Raw genomic sequence first — 20,110 nt, forward strand, 5'->3', positions numbered from 1 at the left:
TATATTTCCTCAAATCATGTGGAGTTTTCTGTTACAGACCTCAAGTGTATTCTTTATGATTCTTTGTTTAATGTATAAAGCATGTCACAAATGAACAAATTTAACTCCTTCACTGCAAATGATGCCATCAAATTGTATGCATTTAAAACTATAAATATATATTCTTTTTATCTATCTATCTGTCTATCTATCTATCTATCTATCTATCTATCTATCTATCTATCTATCTAAGTCTGTTTTTAGTGGCTTTGACTTTTTAGTTACTAGACTAGATTCTTTCTGTGGAATGCCAGGTCCTGATTTTGCAGAGCATAGCTTGTTAATGACTTTTCTTTACTTAGTTATTTTTACAAACATTAAATAAGGCAGGGTATTGTGTATCAATTAAGTCATTGGTTTTAGAAGTAATTTTTAGAATACAGAGGACCTCACTTTGTGTAGTAAAGTAAAACTTATTGTGTTAATTTTATTTGTGGAGCTCTGTTTGGTTGAGGTTATTTAATGTCTACAAGATTATGAAGTCTCATACTTAAAGTGATGTATTAGCTACTTTTCCATCACTGGAATGAAATACCTAAGACTTGCTTAATGAGGGAAGTTTCTTTTTCTTTTTCTTTTTCTTTTTCTGGTACCAGAAATCAAACTCAAGACCTTGTGCTTGCCAGGCAGATGCTGTGCAGCTGAGCTATATCCATGGCCCAAAAAATTTCATTTATTCGTGGTTTCAGAAGGTTCAGTACATAGGTGGCTCCAAAGCAGAACTGACTGTGTAGAAGGGCATGGCAGAAGAAAACTGCTGAATTCATGCCAGCCAGGAAGGGAGGGAGAGGGAAAGAGAAGAAGAAAGAGGATCTGAGGACAGGAATATATTCTTCAGGTCATACCTCGTGACCCTTCCCCTTCAACCATGCCCTACCCCCTAATAGTACATTCAGAATATAGCACTTTTGTAGTCCAGGCACCTTCCCAGAGCCCCACCTCTGAACACATTAAACTTTTGGGTGACATTTTTAAATGATCTGTGTGACCTTTGGCCAAAGCTTGCAAAATATATTTTAATAAAGTTTTATTATTTTAAAATTCTTATTAGACGTATTCTAATAGTTTTATTGCCGCATATGGAAGGTAATTAGTCTCCATTGCTAAACCTTTCAATATTTTGTTTTCTGTCCTCCATTTAAGTAATGACAACATAATGGTTTCTATAAGCTTATTATATTTTGATAAATGCCTGGCAGGTGAAAGGAAAAGCATAACACAATCTGCAAAATTAAAAATCACCTTGTAGAGTAAAGGGGTAAGCTTCTAACAAACACATCTTCCTACAAATAACCACTTATAAACTACGGACATAATACAGAAAGTAACTGGAGAAATCTGGTGACTGAATGAAAACACAAGTTTTTGAGAGCAGACAAAACATGGAACAGATGTTCAGTAGAGACTATAAATTTCCATTTTTCACTTTGACAGGGATATCTCTTTCAAAAAATTAGGTTCAGAAGGACTGTAGTAGCCAGCACTAAATAGGGATTGATAGGGAACCTCAGGAAAGAGGCTTCGAGAAAAGGGTCTGAGTATATACTTAAGGACATTTCATAGTGAATCTCTGGCTGACTTCTGGAGGCATGTATGAGCACAATGAACTGATAATGGATTGTAAGTTAAGGTTTTAAAACTGAACTGAGGCCTGGGGATTTAGCTCAGTGGTTCTGCCCCCTGCCTGGTAAGCACAAGGTCCTGAGTTCGATCCCCGGGACCAAAAAAAACTGAACTGAGATCTGAAACACCACTTTTAGTAGATAGATACAGAAGAATGATTTCCCAAAACAAACATGTCAATACTTTGAAAAAACTATGTAGTCTCTGCAGATTGACCATTACAACCTTCTGCACATAATCCGAAATAACTAAGATAAATATCCTAAAAAGTCAAGAAAATGTGACACATTCTCAGGGGAAGAGAATGTCAACACCTGTCGACTCCAAGGTAACCCAAATGTTGGAAGTATGAGATGAGAGCTTTCATTAACTATTGAGGTAAAGGAAAATGTTATTTCTAATTATTTAAATGATAGAAATTACCAATCATTAAAACAAATCAAAAATTTAAGAATTGAAAAATATATCTGAAGTTTAAGAAAAAAACTTCCATGTGGATTTACTGACAGAATTAATATAATTGAGAACTCAAATACAGATTAATAAAAATATTTGAAAAGAGAGATAAGATATTGGGGGGGAAAAAGGAATAGAACCATAGAGATGTTCAGGGCAGCTGTGAAATGTGTCATATGCTAAACAGGGAATGGAACAGAAAGTGTTTGAAGAAATGATCGATAACTTCCCAGATTTGATAGAAATACGTTTGTGAATTAGAAGAACTTTGTAATCTGCAAACAAAATAAATTTGGAGAACTAATTTAAGCATATTGTTGAAAAATTTGGAAAACCAAAGGTAAAAAGAAAACCTTGAAGGTGGGCAGAGAAAAAAATTAGGTAATTGATAAGGGACAGTGATTTGAATAAGTGTACACTTATCAGAAAACAGGGATGCTGTAGGAGTGGAACAGTCTTTAAAGTACTGAAAAATGAAAAAAAATAAACCTGTCAACTCAGAATTCTTCATTCAGTGAAAATATCCTTTAGGTTTGATAAAGGAGAATTAAGGGAAATTTGTCCCAACAGACCCACTTTACTGACTGAAAAAGCAAATTAGCAATGAATGACGATCATTGGAAATTAGACATACAGGTAAAAAAAAACCTTTCTCATAATTTCTTTAAAATATATATGTATATATAATAGATTTAAGCAAATATTATGGCAATACATATGACAAGTAATGAAACTTTTGGAAAGTGTATAAATGGACCTATGTGGTTGAAATATTTCCATATTTTACCAAAAGTCTGGGAATATATATTCACTTCAATTCAATAGCCATAAAATGAAATTAACAAATTCAAAGTCTTTTAAGTCATTTCCTGAACTGCACATAAATAAGTACCCAGCATTTCATCACAGCATATTCTGTAGACCTCTCTTTCAAATCAAAGGGAGTATATATTTAGTAAATGGGAAGAACAAAATAAATAATGTTAGCTAATAGGTATAAGTTAAACTAAATACGAATGGTAGCCAGTTCTGGATTCTTCCATTTATACTTTCAGTGAGTGTTTGTTAATAGTATTTATTGTTAAGGTTGGCCATATTCTAGGTGCTGGGGATGCAACAAAGTACAAAACAGAAAGGAACTCCTGTCTTCAGAGGGGAGTAGTATTTACACTACCATGGGAAGAGGACAGACAAAGACAAAAGAAAAAGAAAAACATAAAATGTGCTGTGTGGTGGTATGATGGGGGATTAAAAAAAGGCAGATAGAAAAGTTGGAAAGCAACAGACTACAATTAGAGACTTTAGTGAGGTTCTCTGCAGACCTCAAAGAGGTGAAATTGATGCAAGCCAAATGGACACCTAGGGAAGAGGTTTCCAAGCAGTTTGAGAGCAAAGGAATAGACCATTGAACAGGAACTTGCTTGGCAGATTGAAGAACACAATGACTGTATTTCCCTGTGACTTGTAATAAGATGAATTCAGAAAGAAACTAGAAGCTTGCAGTGATTATTACAACTTTTTCTTTTTTTTCTTCAGAATGGGAGTAAAGGCCGTTGAATATTCTTGAGTGCTCTGGCCTGATATCAAAAGGATCACTCTGGCTGTTGTATTAAACAGGGGAGAAAGATGTAAGTAGGGAGAATAGTTAGGAGGCTATTGCACCTATTTAATTAAAACATAATATATTAGACAAGACTGGTAGCAGTGGAAAATATTGAGACTTGGTTTGATTTTTTGCAGCCCCAGCAAGCAGTATCTTATTCCACTGTGAATACACATAGCTACTGTATACTTTCTTCTTTTAACTCTGACTAAGGTTTATCCCATTTCTTATATTATTGTACTTTGGTTATCTAAAGCTCATTCTGTAATAGATTCTTCAGGCAAGGCTCGTGAGAATATCTTTTGATACTAGTTTACTGGGCATTAAATCATTCAGTAATCTTTTTTTCTTTTTAATTATCTTAAATATATTACTAATTTTTCTTGTGACATGAAGTATTGGGTTAAAAATTCAATGCCAATCTAGTATCCTCTGTAGTATCAGACAGTTGCTCTTTTTAATGTTCAAAGGATTTGTTTTCATTTTTTATTTTTGTAATTCTTTTAATTCAGTATTTATCAGTAATTTTTAAAATATAGAGCTTTGCAAGGTGTAAATAGACACCACCTGTGCAAAATTTTCAGTGAGAAAGATAATGAAAAGTGTGACAGCAAAAATTGGTAAATGAGACAGAGATCCATTCTACTATAAGTACTATTCAACATTTTTCTGGAAGTTCTGGCAGGAAGAGAAACAATAGGTTATAATACTGAAAAGAAAAAAAACCATTTATAATATTTGATATGAATGTTGACATAGCAAAGCCAAGTGAATTAATAAATGATAACTAAAAACAGCATTCATCAAGTTATGTGGCTATAAATTCAATATATAAAAAAGTTTTCTTTAACCTCATTTTTTCTAGGAATTTTTAAAAATTCAAAATAGATCACACTCGGACAACAATAAGACCTTAACATATCCAAAGAAATGGAATCCTGTAAAGTATACTGTCACACCATGTTGGAGTGAAACCAGAAGCCAACAGCAAAAACATACTTAGAATACAATAACGTTTTTCTCTTTTTCTCTTTTTATCCTATTAACATTTTCATGTATGGGAAACTATGCCACATTCAAGTGTGTGTGTCTGATTTACTTAGCATTATGGTCTCAAGGTGCGTATCCATTTTCTACAAATGCAACCTTTATCTTTCTTAATGGCAAAATAGTATTCCATTTTGTATAAATACTGCATTTTCTTTATCCATTCTTCTTTTGATGGTCATATAGGCTCTTGCCAAGATTTAGCAACTATGAATTGTGCTGCTATAAATATGTGTAAACATATATCACTATGATATGATGTTTTTAACTCTGTTGGGAAGATACTCAAAAGGAGAATAGCTGGGTCAAATGGAATTTCTATTTTTAGTTTTTTGAGGAATCTCCATACTGATATGCACAGTGGTTGTATCTGTTTACAATCCCATCAATGAAGGCGAGTTCCTTTCTTCCCACAGCCTTGCCAACGTTTGACATTGATTGATTGCTTGATGGTAGTTGTTTTTTCCTAGATGAAATCAGTGTTATTTTAATTTGCATTTATTGAATGACCAGAAGTGTTGAACATTTTTTCATGTATTTATTGGCTAGTTGTATTTCTTCATCTGAGATATCTCTATTCATTTCAGATGGCAGTTTTTTGTTTGGGTCTTTAAAGTTGGGGGCTCTAAGCTCTTTTTGGAGCTTGTTATGTATTCTAGATGTTAGCCCTTTGTCTGAGGAGTAGGTGAAAAATTTTTTTCCCATTCTGTACATTGTTTCTTCACTTTGTAGGTGGTTGCTTTTGCTGTGTAAAAGCTTTTAAATTTAATGAGATCCCATTTGTTGATTGTTGTAGTACTGTATTTGTTATGTAACTGGGGTTTTATTTAGAAAGTCTTTGCCTAGGTCTTCAAGAGTTTTACTTTGTTTTCCAGTAGATTAGTGTTTGTGTTCTAATGTTGAGATATTTGATCCATTTTTATTTTAGGTTAGTGCACAGTGAGAGATACAGATCTAAGTTCAACCTTTGGTGTGTGGATAGCCAGTTTTACCAGCACCATTTGCTAAAGAGGCTGTCTTGCCTCCAGTGAAGGGATTTGGTGCCTTTGTCAAAAATCATGTAAATAAGTGTGCCTGGAGATCTTGCTATATCATTTATTCTGTTCCATTGATCCATAAGTTGTTTTGTTTTTTTTTCCCAGTGTCATGCTGTTATCACTGTAGCACTGGACTATAACTTGCAGCCTGAGATTGTGATGGCCCCTGCGCCCTTCTTGCCCAGAACTGCTTTTGCTATTCCAGATCTCTTCTGGTTCCATATGAATTTTAGGATTGCTTTCTCCAGTTCCATTTTAACTCTATTCGTTCTGCCTGACCAGGAACAAGGAATATCTTTATTTTCTGATACCCTCTTGAATCTCCTTTTTCAGACTACTATAGTTTTCATTGTAGAGGTCTTTCACTTCATTGGTTAATTCCTAAGTGTTTCATTTTTCTTGATGCTATTGTGAAAGGTAGTATTTCCCTAATTTCTTTCTTGGTGAGTTTGTTATTGCTGTACAGGAATACAGATGTTTCGGAGTCAGCTGACTATGGACTGAAACCTCAGTAGAGTGTGTGCTAAAATAAACTTCTCTTCCTTTAACTTGGATATTTTGCTATATTATTGGACCTTGTTTTATTTTCTAATCTGACAGTTTCTGCCTTTTGATTTGTTTATTGTGGTTTCCATTACCTATGGTAAACCATGATCTGAAAATATTAATGGAAAATTTCAGAAATAATTAATAGATTTTAAATCGCCATTTTTAATAGTGTGATGAAATTTCATGTTGTCTTGCCTAAGACATGAGTAATTTCTTTATCCTGCATATCCACCTTGTCTACCCACTCTGTGGCAGTTGAGAGAGATGGAGACACAGAAACCATATTTACATGACTTTTATTGCACTATTTTGCTATAATTGCTCTATTTTATTATTATTTTTGTTAATCTCATAATATTTATAATTTCTAAATTACAGTTTGACGTGAGTATTGAGTATAGGAAAAAACAGCCATATATAAATTTGTACTGTTGGTGGTTCAGGTATCCAACAAGGGTCATATAATGTATCCCTCATGGCAAAGGGGGAGGTGCTGCATTTGGATTTACATATTATTTTACTTTGTTACCTATATATGTCTTTTGTTTTTATTGCTTTATTCTTTCTTTACTGCTTTGTTTTTCAGTAAGTTAATATTATCAAATAAAGTATTTTCATTTTTTAAATGTTTATTTTCATTATTGATTGCTCTAGGGCTTACCAAATACATCTTCACTTATCAGAATCAGCTTCACATTTATAACTTAATTCCAGTGAAATATAGAAAAATACAGTTTTGTTGTGTTTGACCTTTTTATATTCTTATTATATATATATATATACTATATCCATAAGTGTTATAAACTCAATATTACATTATCATAATTGTTACTTTGTATGATGTCTGTCTTTTAAAGAAAGGAAGAGGAAAAAGGATATCAAGTATGTTACACAGCTTTTGTTATATTCAGGATCTTGGTATATTTAGTTTTGTTACATTGTTATCATTTATGACTCTCCTCATTGGTGATGCAGGGTCATTTCCTTAGCTTAGTGCAGTTTTGTTCCTGCTCACCTCCTTTGTGTTATCATTATCGAACATATTACATTTCTACATGTAATAGATCTAAGCATATTATATGTAATGTTTTTAATAGTTGCCTTGAAACCAGTTAAGAGTAAATGAGAAAAAAATTTTATACCATTTTTTTAATTGTGTAATTTTCTTCTGAGTGTTGTTTGTTATTCATGTATGGTCTAGGGTCACTCAATTTCAGTATGAAAGAATCTTTTGTTATGTCTTTTAAGATGAGCTAGTAACCAGTTATTTAAGAGTGAAATAGGAGAAGAATATTTCAGATTTTATTTGAGAATGTATTTTGTTTTGTTTTCAGAGTTGAAAGATACGTTTTCCCTCTCCCCTTTCTCTCTTTCTTTCTCCCTCCCTCCCTCCCATCCTTCCTTCCTTTCCTTCTCCTCCTCCTCCTAGTTCTTCTCCTTCTTCTCGTTGGTCTTTTGAGACAAGGTCTCACAATATAGTTCAGGCTGGCCTTGAATTCATTGTATAGCCTAGGTTGGGCTCAGATTTGCTGTGATTCTCTTGCCTAAGCCTCCCGAGTGTTGAGATTACAGGTATGTGCCACCATTCCTATCTGAGAAAACATTTCTGAATATAAACTCTTGATAAGACTTTTTCTTTGAGCACTTTGAATATTGTTTTATTGTGATTTGTTCTCTGTATTTTTTGGATGAGAAGGTTGCTCTTGATCTTATTGGTGTTCCTTTGTAAAGGAAGAATCATTTTTTTCACACTTCTTTTATAAAAAATTTGCTGTTTGTTGGATTACTTTTGTGTTGTTTTTGAAAAATTTTTTTCTTCTTCATTGTTTGAAGAACTATCAGCCTCAGAGTAGTGTGTTCTGTGTAGAAAAATTTTAAATTATAAATAACTCTTTTCTATGTATCAGAGTCACATTTTATATTTTTATACTTTGATGTAACACTAATATTTACATTTCATTTATATTTTAATCTTTTTAAATTTGGTGAACTTAAATGTGTCTTTTTTGCTCATTTTTTCATATGTTCTTGAAAAGAATGTTATGTACTTGTTACCTGTAATATTCTGTATTAAGGTGTTAGCCTGCACCATCCTCTACGCCTTTGAATTTATTTAGCGAAATAGATCAACCTCTTCTTTCTCTCTTTTAATGTAATTAGAACAGCTTTATTTAGGTATAATTTTCATATAATACCATTCTTTTTTTTAAATGTGAAAGGTTGTTTTTGATAAACATATGAGATGAGCAGGTTATTACTATAATCCCATTTTAGAATATTCCTATGACTCTGGAAAGATCCTTCTTGCCTCCTTGCAATCATTACTCATTTTTATTCCTATCACATTTATGCCATTTACAGCCACAGTTCTTCTAGAAATCCTTCTAGAAGAAATGGTCTAATGAGTATTGAGATTTTGTGCAAATATGCTTATCATTGCTTTATATATAATTTTAAAGGCTTAAAAATAACCTAAATGCCATAAGTGGGAAAACTATACAAAAATTCTTACATTTATTTAGTGCATATATATTTATAGTATTTTAATGACAGTATTATAAATATCTTTTACATATATGTGTTAATTATTCCTACAGAAGAAAGGTTTGTGTCCTTGAATTGTGGACTCAAAAGTTAGCACAATTTCCTTCCCAATAGGAACAATATTTATTAGACATATTATATCACACTTCCATAAAAAGATCTCGTAGAGATTCAAGAGACCTTACTAAAACAAGTTAATTTCAGGATAAGAAGTGGGAAGAAAAATAAAAACAAAGATTTTGTTTTAAACAGTGGTAAAATTCATACATAGAAAAACTAATTGCAGTGGGTTTTTTTAACACGTTTGGCAGTATTTTATTTTAGCTGCTGCTTTTAGAAAACAGGTATGATGACTTTTAAGCATCATAATAATATTATCTTTTGCATTCTTCTGCCTTAAAAAGTATCAATGAAATATTTCAGACTAATTGTTTAAAAGGATAGTAGCCCAGAGCCAAAAAAGAATGATATCTCTAGGGACTTATAGGCATATTACATGTGTATAGGAAGCAAAATATTTAAATTCCCATTGACAGTTATAAAAATATTTATCAGTAATTACTGGTACAAAACTTCCAGCACAAAAAATAATTTTATTACTTGCAGGTTCAATGTGGGGCAGTTTTCATATTCATACTTAATGGTTTTTGTGTTTCTCATGATAATCAATTCTTTTACAGTTATAATAAATAAAGAGAAGGGCCCCAGCCTGCCTGAACAAACCAAACGAAAAACATTTCGGTAGACAAAAATAGAAAAGCAGTAAGTATTAGAAATGGGAGAAAAGAAGAGTTTTATGATTGCATTGAGTCCTCAGGGAGACTAAAATCAATGGAGATGAAGAATAATATATTTTAATTTTAAGAAATAAGATAAGGTAATATTATTCTAAAATTTGAATTTTTCCTCAATAAAAAAAGAAGTTTTGAAATGACTGGAAGAAAACCAAAGGTGTTTCCATTAGGGTGAATTTCCTCATACAATTTTATAATTCTGAGAACCTTTATTAGGGCATTCCTATGCATACACGATTATCTTAAGCATTATGAAAGATGCAGGACTATAAGTGACATCTAAGAAGCTTATTTAAAAGAAAAGCAGAAAGACACAGGAAAATCCTAAAAGAAAGTAAAGTTGATTGAACTTCAAATTATGATGTAATCCTTGAACACCAATTCCATAGAAACGCCAAGTTCCATGGAGATGAGTTGTCATTATAGGAACCAGGAAATGCTTCATAGAGAGGCAGCTTTAATAATAAAGCTTTTAAGATTATTTTGGAAGTTTTAACATTAAGTGATTTTTTTTCCTGAATTGGGTAAGAATCTGTAAGAATCTGAATTGGGTAAGAATCTCAATTACCTCTCATGAATTCATGCAACTTAAAATGCTGTACTTTAAAAAAAAATTATTAATTGGTGCCCTTTAATTTGTTTTCTTTTTTTTTTTCCCTTAAGGGGATAACTATTAGGATTTAAAAACAAATCCTTTAAAACCTGCTATTCAATTACAAACTTTCTTCTTTGGTAAATTTTATAAACACTCAATGTGACTTCTGATTTTGGCCTTGATAGAGTAACTTGTACTGGCTGTTTACTACCAATATAAATAATTATAAAAATTGGGCAAAATGCACAAAATATCTTTTTAGATATTTATCAGTACATGCAGTTCAGGCTTGAGATCCTTGGAAGCAAGAAACTGTATAAGATAAATTTCATGTTGATTCTTACTTTTTGGCCAAGACTATTAGTTTTATTGAGGCACAAGGAGTCACACACCTGGCATAGCAGGGTGGTCTTTCTGGGTTGAGGTGTTGATATCAGAATTCAGTCCTCTGAAATAGCTAGAACCTATTGATGTAGGAGGCCTCAATAAGCATACCTCATAGGTTCTTTGCCAGGGGCTGAGCTGCAGATGTGCAGTTTGAGCTTTAAGAGAAAGAAGTTATTACCAGTAGTATAAGAGTGAACCAGAAATTGCACAATTTTTAGAACTTTGAAGTTTTGTCCCATTGAGAGTAGGATTATGTCTAAATCAACAGATGTGCTGTAATTATTGTACAAACGTATGATACCACTGAAGGAGAAATTGAAGGCTTTTCCTTTGTATCTATATATAATTCACACTTTTCTAATCAATTCATTTCTATAATTTTTTTTTAATCTTTACATAGTATTGGTTGATACTGCAATTTAAATTTTGTAAGTTTCAGAACAACCATTTCTTCCATGGAAATACATGCATATTAAAATTTTTTGCTCATATTAGAAAAATAAGTTTCATGAACTTGCATGTTATTGGCAAGTAATGACTTAAATTGATTATTATGTCTTTTCTTTGCAATAGCGACATTACATTAAATGATGTTCCTCTTGAACGTTGTTTTGTGTCAGTGATGTGCATCTTTTATTTAATGTTTGAAATATTGCAATAATTATAGGATCAGAACTTGGCATTTTTACTAATATGATATACAGTATTGGTGTATTGGCTTAATCCTTTTCCACTGTATAGAAGCAGTGACTTCAATTCATACGTTACAATTTTTTATGCTAATCTTTAACCATTTATTGTCATACTTCTGAACATAATTTTTTTATTCTACATTTGTGCTTGCTAAAGGGTAGTAATAATGATTGCAGGGCATACAGTTGAATAAAATTCAACAGTATGTTGAATAGTTATTATATTTAAGGAATTCTTCTAAGCTTTGAGAATTAAAACTGATTCAGCTCATTTTCACTTTATTAGAATGTAATTACATCCCTGAATATTTGTAATTAAGAGTTGATATGTGCACTAGAAAGGAAATAAAATACAAATACTATTAAAACTTTGTGCAAATACTGTTAAAACTTTCTAGCTAGTGAGGATTTAGGAAATCTTTACAGAGAAGAGATATTTTAGGGTTCCTGGAAGCTGAATACATTTTTAAAAGATGAGCAGGAGTTGATGATAGTATTTGAGACCCAGGGCATTATTGAAAGGATAGAAGTAAGGTAGTATAAAAAAAAAAAGAAGGGAGTACAAGGTGTGTTTAACAATTAACCCATAATTAGACATACCTTATTGATAGAGTAAACAGTAGGTTTATAATCTTACAGGGAAATATGAGAATAAGAATGAAATATGATAAGTTTATAATTAAGGTGTAATTAACTTACTGAAGATTTGAATAGCAAAATAATATGTATGGATGTTATTTGCAGTCAAATGTAATCATAAAAAGTTTATAGCAAGAGAAAGAATTTATCTTATTTTGTATTTTTCAGGTAAGTTTAGAAATGTAGATTAAGAATGTAAATGATTTTTTGTAATGAATCAGAATGAATTATTATTTTGAACACAAGATTATTTTACAATATGCAGATAGCCCTGTTCTCTTGGTTTTATACCGGGAAATAGAATTGAATATTGCAATATTATTATCAGTTATAACAGTTGTAATATCGTGTTAGTGAGAGAATAATAGATATTGTCATTTATGTATTTATAATTTTTATATGTTTGGTAGAAAAGTGACTATATTTATAATGTTAATGAAGTTTTATAAAGATTAGTATTGCAAAATAAAATGTTTCTGCTCATGGGTCCGTAAGATAAACTTCTTTTATCAAATTATGCAATATTCTGGCAAATTTTCTCATATTTACCTTAAGTAATTCTAATTTATGTGATCAGGGCTCTTCTTAATGAAGCTTTATTTCCTTTTAATTGTCCCCCAGTTTTTATTTTTTAATAGTACATTTTTTCTGTAAATAAATAATTAGTACATTTCTTGTGGGGAGCTAGTACAAGTACATAATACATCTCAATTCGTTTTTAATCCTCTTTCCCACTGTCCCCTCCATCTTTTGCTCTACTTCTCATTTGAGAAGGATCTATGGAACACAATCCTATTGTCAATTTTTTGCTCTTTATTAATACTTTGGATTTCTTATATAAAAGAATCCTTGAGATACTTATTCTTGTGTGATTAGTTTCACTTAACATTATGGTCATCTAGGTCATTAAGGGGCATCTATTTTCCTACAGATTACTCAAATTTACCCCTCTTTATGGCAGCATAGTACTCCATTATATATACATATACCACATTTTCCTTATCCATCTGCTGATGGACATATAGGCTGTTTCCAAGATTTAGCTATTATAAATTTTGCTATTATAAACATGAGGTGTGCATGTATCACGGTAATATAATGTCTATAATTCTTTAGGGTAGATACCTATTAAAGGAATAGCTGGGTCAAATGGAAATTCTAGATTTACTTATTTGAGGAATCTCCATACTAATTTCTGTATCATCAGTGTAGAAGGATTCTTTCTTTCCTGAAGCCTAGCCAACATTTGTTATTTGATTTCTTGATGGTAGCTATTCGGTCTGGAGTAAGATGGAATCGTAGTGTTGTTTTAATTTGCATTTCTCTAATGGCCAGAGATACTGAAAATTTTTTTGTGTATTTATTAGTCATTTATACTACTGCTACCAAGAATTGTCTATTCATTTCAGTTGCCCATTTTTGGATTGGGTATTTTATTTTGGGGTTCTCATTTTTTGGAATTCATTACATATACTAGTTATTGGTCCCCTGAGATATGGCTGACAAAAAAACTTTTTTTCTCAATCTGTAGGTTGTCTCTTCACTCTGAGGGTTGTTTCCTTTGCTGCACAAAGCTTTTTAATTTTATATGATCCCATTCGTTGATTGTTGGGTCTATTTCTTTTACAGTAGAAATTCTGTTCAGAAAGTTCTTACCTGTACTTGTCTTCAAGAATTTATGTATTTTATCTTCTAGCAGATTGTTTCTACTTGAACATGTACATCTTTGATTCATTTTGATTTTAGTTTAGTACGTGATAAATGATAAGAATTCCTCTGCATTGATAGCCAGTCTTTTCCCAATATCATTTATACCCAAGGGGTATTATGGTGGGTAAAAACACCCGCCCTTATTTTCATAATGAAAATATGTACCTTAGCATAGCAGTAGTCAGCTGTGCATCTCAGTAGCTGTGCACATATGTCAAAGCATAAATGGGTGAATTTTACCCACATTATGTGCTATGTTACATTTTTGTGTATTTATAGTTTTTATTACATGATTTATTTTTCTTGTAGAATTAGCCCAATTCAGTACAATGTTGCATGAAAATCCACTTTTACAACCTTGGGAGGAGGTTAAAAGTGAGTCATCAGGTGATTTAGCTATCAGTGATAACTTGGATCAAGTAAGCCAAAGAAGTTAGCAAGGTATGACAGATAGAGGAGAACAGAATGAAGACTTTGATTCAGATGAGGAAGAAAACAGTAATGTAAATAAATATTTGACTTCAGAATGCTACAAAATGGTCATGTATACCTGAAAGATCCAATGTTAGAACTAGGTTGAAAAATGTTATTAGATTCTTGCCAGGAGTGAAACCTATTGGACAGAATGCCAACACTGAAGTTCAGTGTTGGAAATTGTAATGGGCGATATGCTACAAGATGTTTTGAAGTACACTAATAATGAAATACAAGTAAAACATTCTATGTGCATCAATAAAAATACTCAAAAATATATTTATCATGATACCTCATTATCTAAACTAAAAGATTTCATAGCAGGACTTTATCATTCTAATAGTGCTAATCAGAATCTAAAGGATTTATGAAGAAGTGACAAATGTGGTGTTGAGGTTTTTAGAATAATCATGATACTCAAGAGATTTGATTTCTTTCAAAATGGCCTACATTTTGACAACAAAAAGCCCCACCCACCAAAAAAAAAGAAAGAAAAGACACCTGACAATTTGGCTGCTATTAGCTTCTTTTATGAAAGCTTTGTTTTGAATTGTCAAGCAATTTAAACACTCTCTAAATACATGACAGTTGACAAACAACTTGCATCATTTCGTGGTTGTTGAAGGTTTTGGCAATATATGCCAAATAAACCTTCCAAATATGGTATAAAAATAGATCTCCTGGTAGATGTAAAGAAAGACATTTTACACCTTGAATTTAGAAATTTTTCCTGGAACTCAGCCACCAGGTCTTTATTTGTGCAGTAATAAACTGTATGACATTGTGTACAGACTTGTACCTATTTCACAAAGTACCCCAAATGACATTTGACAATTGAGTCACAAGTTATCCATTGATATTACATTTGTTCAAAAAAACACCAGTTGACCAGCACAGGAATTATTCACAAGAACAAAGTGGAGATTCCTGAAAAAATGTTGTAAGTGCACAATAGAGAAATGTGTAGTACAATCTTTGGATTTCAGAAAGACATAACATTTGCTTCCTATATGGTGATAAAAAACAAAGTAGTATTGATACTGTCAACATTATACCATGAAGATAAAATTGATAGTGAAACCTGGTATGGCATGGCATGGTGGTGCATGCTTATAATCCTAGTACTCAAGAGGCTGAGCCAGGGGATCCTGTGAGTTCAAAGTAAGCCTGTACTACATAGTGAGTTCCAGGCTAGCCTGGACTACATTACGTTGAAGAAAAAGTAGTACTGATACTGTACATTACACCATGATGATAAGATTGATAGTGAGGCTGGACATGGTGGTGCATGTCTGTAATCCCAGCACTCTGCAGGAGGATCCTGTGAGTTCAAGGTCAGCATATGCTGCATAGGGAGTTCAAGGCTAGTCTGGACTATGTAGGGAGACCCTATCTCAGAACAACAAACAAAAAAGATTGATACTGAATCCTCAACACAGATGAAGCCAGAAATGGTCACATTCTACAACAAAACAAAAGGCAGAGTAGATGTTGATGAGTTATGCAGCAACTATGATGTCATTTGAAACACAAAACATTGGCCAGTGGTTGCATTTTACTCAATCCTAAACACATTCCTAAATAGTTTCATAGTTTTTAAAGGAAATAACAAACACAAAATATCATGGAGAAATTTCCTTAGAGGATTGGGTCTGAAATTGATAAATGACAATTACGACAACAAGCATAATATGTATCTACCTAAAGAACTCTGCAAAAGAATTCTGAAGCAGACCTGTGAATGGACTGATACAACATTACAAGAACCTCCTAAGAAAACAGTAAGACAATCAAGATATCAAGTATGCCTACTAAAGAAGTCAGGAAAACAAAGCACATATGATATCAGTGCAAGTGATACTCCTGTATGAGACATCCTGTTCTCATGTGTGAAAACTGCCTTAGGTGTGATAATTGAAGTAAATATTATTTTTGTGGCAGAGTTTTATTTGTACTTGTACTTCACATAGAATATGTTATTTTTCAGATTTAATAGGCAAACAGTTGATGTAGAAAATGTTGATGTTTATTCTAAATACTCATTATATATTTGATATTGTTTTATTGATATTTCATTTTCTTGATAAGTGCACATTGTATAATATAATAGGTAGCTCCTTACAAATGTGGAAGACAAGAGAGATGACAAGTATGAACTGCCAAACAGGAAAGAAAAGCTAAGCACATGTGCTATCAATGTGAGAAAGACTTGTGTATGGAACATGCTGTTGTCATGTGTGCAGACTGCCTTAGGTGTGATAATTGAAGCAAAGATTATTTCTGTGGTAGAGTTTGTTTATATTTTCATTGTAGTTCATGTAAGAATTTATTTTTGTTGTTATTTTTTAGATCGTGTAAGCAGGTAAACAAGTTGATACTGAAAATGTTGATGTTTATTCTACACACTCATTACCTATTAAAAATTAGTATTTTATTTTCCTGTTAAGTACACATAAATATGATAAGACTCATAAGATTAAAATTAATAATTCATCAATAGAAGTACTCATATAGAACAAATGGGTGTTATATAGCCCCATAATGCACCTTTTCAAAAAATTTATGGTGGTGCCCTATTTAAAGAAGCTATCTTTCAACCAGTGAATATTTTTGTCCTCTTTGTCAAAGACTGGATTGCTTAATGTGCCCAAGGTTGTTTCTGCATCATCTATTCTGTTTCATTGATCCACATGTCTGTTTTTGTGCCACAACTATGCTGTTTTTATTACTATAGTTTTGTAATATAACTTCAAACCTGGGATTGTGGTGCCTCCTGCTTTGCTCTTGTTCCTCAGGATTGCTTTTGTTATTCTCAGTCTCTTCTAGTTCCATATGATTGTTTTCTCTAGTTCTGTAAAGAACGCTGTTGGAGTTTTGATTGAGATTGTGTTAAAACTGTATATCAGATTTGAAAGTTTGGACATTTTGAATATATTTGTTCTGCCTATCTAGGAATAGTAGATAGCTTTACATTTTCTAATGTTGTCTTCAATCTCCGTTTTCAGAGTACTGTAGTTTTCCTAGTAGAAGTCTTTCACCTCCTTGTTAGGTTAATTTATAATTAAAATTTTTTGATGCTATTATGAATGTTATTATTTTCCTAATTTATTTCACAGTGAATTCATTATTGGTAAACAGATATGCTATTGATTTGTGTGATTTTCTATCCTGTTATATTGCTGAATTGATTTATTAATTTTGGGAGTCTTTTGGCTCTTCTATGTAGATGATTGTGTTGTCTGCAAATAATAATAATTCAAATTCTTCCTTTCCTATACATACCCCCTTTATTTCTTTTTCTTGCCTGATTTGCCAATGTTTTGAGTATTATATTGAACAGGAGTGGTGACAGTAGCCATCCTTGTCTTGTTGCTGATTTTAGAGGGAAAGTCTCCACATTTCTTGTGATGTTACCCTTTGGTTTGTCATAATTTACTTTTATCAGACTGAGATAAATATCTTGTATTCCTATTTTCTGAAGGTTTTTTAAATCATCAATGGATGTTGCATTTTGTAAAAGCTTTTTCTTCATCTGTTGAGATCATGTTATTTTTGTCTTTGCCTCGGTTTTTCTGATGGATTATATTTATTGACAATATGTTACAATATCCCTGCCTCCCTGGGATGAATCCTACTTGGTCATGATGTATGATCTTTTTGATGATTTGTTGCATACTGTTTTTCAGTATCTAGTTGAGAATTTTTGAATCCATATTCATTAGAGTTTGGCCCATACTTTTTCTCTTTTAGATAGGTCCTTATCTGGTTTTAGAATCACAGTAATATTAGCTTGCAGATGTGACTTTTGGAGTATTTTGTGCCTTTCGGTTTCATTAGAATGTGAAGAGTATGGCCTTAATTCTTCCCCACGTTCTTGTAGCATTTAGTAGTGAATCCACCGAGACCTGGGCTTTTCTTAGTTTGTAGGATTTTTATTACTCCTACAATTTCATTGCCTGTTACTGGATTATTCATGATTTTATATCTTCTTGGTTCAGTTTTGGTGTGGATTTATTACTTTCATAAAATATATGTAGGAATTTATCCCCTTCTGAATTTTTCAGTTTATTGGGGTACAGGTTTGTGAAGTACAATAGGATGTAATAATATGAATTTTATCAGGGTCATTTGTGATTTCACCTTTTTCATTTTTAATGGCATTTGTTTGGATCTTTTGTTTCCTTTTTTCTTTTTATAAAATTAGCCAAGAGTTTGTCTATTTTGTTTGTTATTTTAGAGAACCAACTCTGATTCATTGATTCTTTATAGTATTTTTTAGTGTCAATTTCATTAATTTTTGCTCTGATCTTTATCTTTTTCTTCCTTGTACTAGCTTTGGATGTGGATTGTTCTTATTTTTCTAGGACCTTGAGGTGCATCCTTAGGTTACTTATTTGGGCTTGCTCTGTTTCTGTGATGTGGGCATTCATAAGTATAAACTTCCCTCTCAGGACTGCTTTCATTATGTCCTATAAGTTCTGTTAGGATGTACTGGCATTATTGTGTGATTCTAGAAACTATCTAGTTTCTTGATTTCTTTTTTGATCCATTGTTTATTCAAGTGTGTATTGTTTAATTTCCATACATTTACATAATTTCTGTGGGGTTTTTTTCTAGTTTCAGTGAAGTATGATCTGAAAATAAGCAGGGAGTAATTTCAATTCTTTCTCAGCTACCAAGTATGCTTTATGGGATTTGGGGTATGGGCTTTATGTAGCCTATTTTGGAGAATGTTCTGCGTGCTCTTGATAAGAGTATATATTCTGTTGTGGTGAAACACTCTGGATATTCCTATGATGTCCATTTGTTCAAAGTCTGATATTTCTTTATTGATATTTTGTCTAATTGATCTATTTATGACAGTGGAGTATTGTGATCACCTGCTATATTTGCATTGATATTTATTTGACCTTTTTTGTCCTGTAGTGTGTATTTTATGAAATTGTATGTACTATTGTACTATTCATAGCTACATACAGGGAAATTTTTAATTATTCATGCTCCTCTTGTCTTAGCATATGCCTCTAGACACTGATCCGGAAGTGAAAACGTACCTGACCTTGGTCTAACATACTTGGTTAACTCTTCATTAAAGCGTTAGAGGACTGGGGATTTAGCTCAGTGGCACCATCAGCTGCTTAACAAGTGCAAAGTCCTGAGTTCAATCCCTGAGACCAAAAAAAAAAAAAAAGATAAGTGTTTGAATTCAGTTTAAAGATTAAGAAATTTTATTAAAAGTCCTAATTTCCTATTTTCTCTTTAAAATTATCGAAGAACTGTCTAGTTTGAGGAGGTTCCCATCTGGTACTCTTCATTTATATATGCACATCTGTTTGTCATAAGAAGTTGAGTTAAGAACATTTAGTTTAACCTTATAACATTAGAGTAAGGAACTTGGAGCCATAGGAACATGATTTTCTAAGCAAAAGAATATCATTAGTTTTAGTCAGGATTAATATTCAGATGATATACTATCAATTGTTTAATATTGACTGTATGACAAAAGACTTGGACTTATGTCTTTTCTCCCTCCTTTCTAGATCTTAATTTCTATAGCATTCCATTTTCATAGTTGTGTAGTTGAAAATAATAGCAATACTGATTTCATGTGATTATTGCAGAATTTAAATATTGGTCATCAGATTCTTATCTGGAAGCAGTTTTAATCACTTCTAACAATGCTTTTCTTATTACAGTTGGCACATCTTTGATTCCTGTCTTTCATAAAAAGTAATAATGTATTTTGATGAACTCTCATAGGTTTTGTGATATTGTTGAGTAGTACTGGTGTTCAACATGTTCATATGCTTTTAGTAAAGATACAGATATTTTTTAAATGTTCACTTTTTTCAATCTCAAATGATAGTAATTCTTTGGACAAGTAATTCATTTGCTAGGAACTATTTACTTATATAAATACC

At 32.1% G+C, this 20,110-nt stretch overlaps 1 protein-coding gene and 1 long non-coding RNA gene across 8 annotated transcripts in view; one reads left to right on the forward strand and one right to left on the reverse strand.

Annotated features, from left to right (window-relative positions):
• Nbea (neurobeachin) overlaps positions 1-20,110 on the forward strand; it is a 702,149-nt gene that overhangs the window by 115,878 nt on the left and 566,161 nt on the right. The window lies entirely within an intron of this gene.
• Positions 19,198-20,110, reverse strand: part of LOC147821705 (uncharacterized) — a 48,507-nt gene continuing 47,594 nt past the window's right edge. For both annotated transcript variants that reach the window (XR_015446696.1, XR_015446695.1), the window contains one exon: positions 19,198-19,357. This is a non-coding gene — a long non-coding RNA (uncharacterized LOC147821705). The remainder of the gene's footprint in view (positions 19,358-20,110) is intronic.

Source organism: Heterocephalus glaber, unplaced genomic scaffold, assembly GCF_053883595.1.
Source record: "Heterocephalus glaber isolate CG9 unplaced genomic scaffold, H.glaber_assembly_v1.0 deba00001720, whole genome shotgun sequence".
Classification (NCBI taxonomy): Eukaryota; Metazoa; Chordata; class Mammalia; order Rodentia; family Bathyergidae; genus Heterocephalus; species Heterocephalus glaber.